Here is a 4,842-nt window from a genome sequence, read left to right on the forward strand (position 1 = left end):
TTAAAATGTTTTACATAAAACATCTGAAAAATATCAGCTAAATGTTTTCTATAAAATATTTTGACATACACATTATTTTTATAGTCTGACTGATATTTTATTCAACATGTTACGGATATAAAAATAACATTTTATTTAAACTTTATTCAAAACCCCACAAACAACGTTTTGTGGAATTAGCTCGTTTTTTTCAGGATAAGATATATTACTACATTTCATCAACATCATGACAAGCAAGATACTATACCGTTGAAATCCTTGATATCTTCTGAGACTATAGATGTCTCAGATATCTTGAAGTCAAATCTTATTCCTTCTTAAATCAAAATTCAAAAGAGTCAACATTAAATTAAGCAATAATGTATTAATAAACAATCACCTTTATTTAATGTTTATTCATTTCGTTCGTGTATATATTAGAAATTAAGAAATGAAAACTGTAACTGTATTTTCGTATCGTTTGTATGCATAACGGAAAACCGACCTTTTCCGGAATCGACTTTTGTTTTCTCACCGGAAATGATATTGAAATTTGAATTTGAAACGAAGATCCATATCAACAAAGAGAGCCAAGAAAATTGTTTTTTACGCGATATATACTCACTTGGTAAGAATGATTAATCTCTTAAGATGAAACTTGTGCATTCATTTTGTGTGTTCAATCATAATCGGAACCAATACATCTGTTTCTAGAGGTGCGGATCAAGGTTTTGAAAAAAGGGGGCCCCTGCCCAAGGCAAGCAAAAGTTTGGAGTGATACTTGTAAATCGTCTATGCATTTATCTTATATGTAGCTCCATAAGGGGTCGGGGCCCCTTAATCCGCCACTGTTCTAGCATCTACGCACACCAATTATGAATTTGTTCATTGATATAAAACTAAAGATATGACATATGTTGCTTGTGGGTTTGATTGCCAATACACCTTATAGCTATTTGTCCGCCATTACCGGACATCACAAAAGTTCCTGTAAAATATTGACGTCATAATAGAAAATATTTGACACCACAATGGAAAGTAATAAACCTTATGTTATCGCTATTTGTCCGCCATTCAATACTGGACATCACACAACTGTCACAAGTTCCCGTAAAATTTTGACGTCATAATAAAAAATATCTGGTGCCACAATGTAAAAGTGATTGTTGTTTGACGTCAAAAGTTCAAGCAGGACAGATTCTCGGGTCATGCGGGATTAGCGATAAGGTGTATTATTGTATGACGTATGCTGACGTAAAAAGTTCAAGCGGGACAGATTTCCAAATACTTAAATAGCTATAAGGTGTATGAGACAGCTATCCACCAGAATTAAAATGACATGGATAAAAGAAATTATAGGTCACTGTACGGCTTTCAACACTGAGAAAAACCCATACCATATAGTCCACTTTAAAAGACCTTGACAAACAAATATTAAATTTTTCTCAACACAATTGAAACAAAACAACTAACCGCCTACATTAAATACACATTATGAAAAACAAATATGACAAACTTAAACCAACAACTATTGAAATAAGCATGACTCAATACCTTGTTCCGAGGCACACACACAAGTTACACTACTATAAGCACCATGTGAATATGGAGATTTTTTTTTCTAGTAAAATCAGTGTATGTATGTATTTGCAAAACATTAAATTAAATTTCCCTTAACAGCTTAATGAACATTACAAAGACTATGTAAGACTTCAGTACAAGCAAGATAATATAAACTGTTGCTTAAAATTATATTTATTGGTTCATACAAACAATGTCCATACAATGTATCTTTTATTTTTTAACAGGAGCTAAAAGAAAAGAAACAAAGGACAAGTTCAATATGCAGGTTTACAATTTGGAAGTGGTGCAGGTTCTTTGGAATGTCTACAACCTTTCAGGAGCAAATATTTTTTCGAGTAAGATTTTCATACAGAATTACTGTTATTCCATATTTAATTCAGATATTTAGCATAAACAATACATTACATTCCAGATTAAGGGCATACAATACAGTAAAGATATCCGGATATTTGAATAAATTATTTTGTTTGTGACAATAAAAACAAGTTGTTTATCTAAATCAATCTTTAAGTCCAACAGTGCGCTTTCATAAACAACATATTTGCTTTCCTTTGAAGTATTTCAAATACATATAAACAACTCATTCAATGACATCTGTGTGTTTCTTGGAAGTTGAGGTATATTATTATCATCATTGCGTAAACAATGCGTAACATTTCGATAAGTTATTATGTGCCTATAGTATTCTTCTAGGACTGTATCGTATGCCCTTAGATATAAATGACAAATTATAAACTATGTCACTCTACAGAGCCATTTATCGTCCCCTTCCGACAGACTATCATCGTTATTTTTTTCAAAACTTTAAAGGGGAGGGGATGTTTATCCTTCAGGCAACGTGAATTTTTCTCTAATAAAGGAATGTGCAAGAAGTCTATATATGAATGTAAGATTATATTTTATTTTCTTTCAGAAGCATGGCACAGCAAGAAAAAGATATAAGACACTACAAGACATTCCAAATGATTTTGAATAAGTCAATTGATTGACTTTTTCAATGTATTCTTAAATAAATCAAATAGTTGATGTAAAATGGTGTTTTGTTCTCATCTCTTAAGCCAATTATCAATGATTATTGACTTAAGATGTAACCCTATCAGAAGTGTAAAGTTTTAGTTTAGAAAGAGAAGTTATATTGAAAAATCTGAATTTGGGACACACGTTTTAATCATTGTAACTTCAACTTAAAAATGTGTATAATGTTTGCATAATGTCCAATGGCAAATATGTCATGCATGTTCAGGTTGACATATGCATGATGTGTATAAGATAGGTAATAAAAGTTGAGAGTGAAAAATTAAACATTATACCATTGTGGTATGAATGTGGGATTTCTTGCACTGTCTGTTGTCTGTCTACCTATATTTGTCGGATTTTGTCCAACAAATATTTTCATTACTGTTTTTCCCAAAACTGCTGATCAAGATGAGTTCATATTTGATGAGCTGCTTGATAGTGATGAACTGTGATGTGTGAACGTTTTTGTATCTGGCACCTGGTTCCTGTTTGCTTATTCATTGTATTTCAAAATGTTGAATGTTCTCAAATTTTTCATTACTTTTATAAGTAATGCTGCTGAACAGAATGACTTCATATTTGGTAAGTGGCTTGACCATGATGAGTTGTGTCTGCCATTTGGGATGTGTCAAAATTTGTAGATACTTTGAATTGTGAATTTTCATATGCTAAATAGCAAAACAACTGATTTATTCTTGTTTGTATATAGAATGAATCACTGTGTATAAATTAAACTAATAATTTGTTATTTAAAAAAGCAGGAAACTCAATCAAAAGTACAGAAATTTTTAAATTGATATGATCTAGATATCAACCAAAAACATTTTGAAAACATTTTTTAGGCAAAGTCTCACTTGAAAGAAAACATTCCAAAAACATTTTTATAACATTATTTGATGTTCATGATGTTTTTCAAACGTTCAGAAAATATTTCCAGAAAATATTTTTTAAAAGATTATCAAAATGTTTTATTTGCCATTGGTTTTCACATTATCATGATATTTCTTGACAACATTTTAATTATGTTATGCAAATATTTTAGAAAATATATTGGAAAACGTTTTAGCGATATATATTCTACCATACATTTTATGTTTTTCTCACGTTCATTTGTGATATTTTCATGACATTAGACACAACATTTTAATAACATTTTAAAGATGTTTTTGTGTTTGCTGGGTAGATTACTTCGTACTGATTATTACAAAATATTGTACCACCATTCTTGCAATAAATCTTACACTAGCAGACACAACTGCAGTTATTTTAAAGCTGAATAAAGTTCTTGTTCGTCTGTAAAAGTGTTTCAGGTCATATATAGACGGTGGTCAAATTCCTGACTGGAAAAAGTTTCTTAGAGTCGGTGAGAACCGGCAAGCCTTAATGATATTTCTTGACGAATCGATTGTTCAGCATCAAGGTAGATCAACAGTTACTATGACACACGATGAAGTCATTTATCTAGCTGGCACTTCCACTGACCCTAAATATGCTCAGAAGGAGTATTCAGATATGAAGAATGACGATGAAGTGGATACTCGCACGATTTATCATGCTTTTCAGGTAGAGTTCGGTGTAAAAGGAATGAAGGATAGGATAATAATAAAGTCACCAGGTACAGATGTACTAATCTTATGCGTTCAGTACTTCCCCTCCATGCAGCATACGCATGAGCTCTTGTTTTAAACAGGCACTATAAATTGCACACAAGATTTGCGCCGCTATATACCTGTCTACGAAATATGTAAAAGTCTCCGGGTTGTCATCTTTATCATTCTACCAGACGCATATGCTGTAACAGAATGCGATACAACGTCATCCCTGTTTGAGATCGGTAAGCGCACTGTTTTTAAAGTCTTGAAGGACAACCCAGATGATTTCACCGATTAGTCAAACCTTTCGAATATTGACATCGATGAATCTATAGATTCAGCTCGAAATCTTGTTGTTAGGTTGCATGGTCTCAAGTCAAAACTCAAAACAGATCATAGTGACCTAAACAAATTGAAGGTAAAATTGGCTACAATTAAAAATTTCTCCCTTGTCTAACTTCCTCCTTGTGAATCTATCTTTAAACAACATGTAATAAAAGCTTCACTCCAGACATATATTTGGATGTCTTTTCAAATAGCATAACTACCCGTACAATCTTGCATTTGCTTAGAACAAAATCTATTATATATAGATTTATGCCCATGTCAGGCAAATATGTAAAAACTCGTCTGATTGAGAAAAATTGATGACGACGAAGATGACGATGTT

General features: G+C 31.9%; 1 long non-coding RNA gene across 1 annotated transcript; it reads left to right on the forward strand.

Moving 5' to 3' along the window:
* The first annotated feature begins 537 nt into the window (after positions 1-537).
* Positions 538-2,596, forward strand: LOC127717977 (uncharacterized). The gene is made up of 3 exons (XR_007989503.1): positions 538-607; positions 1,788-1,898; positions 2,477-2,596. It is a non-coding gene; the product is annotated as an uncharacterized LOC127717977 (long non-coding RNA).
* The last annotated feature ends 2,246 nt before the right edge of the window (positions 2,597-4,842 follow it).

The sequence above is a fragment of the Mytilus californianus genome, unplaced genomic scaffold, assembly GCF_021869535.1.
Source record: "Mytilus californianus isolate M0D057914Y unplaced genomic scaffold, xbMytCali1.0.p SCAF_10, whole genome shotgun sequence".
In the NCBI taxonomy this organism is placed as follows: Eukaryota; Metazoa; Mollusca; class Bivalvia; order Mytilida; family Mytilidae; genus Mytilus; species Mytilus californianus.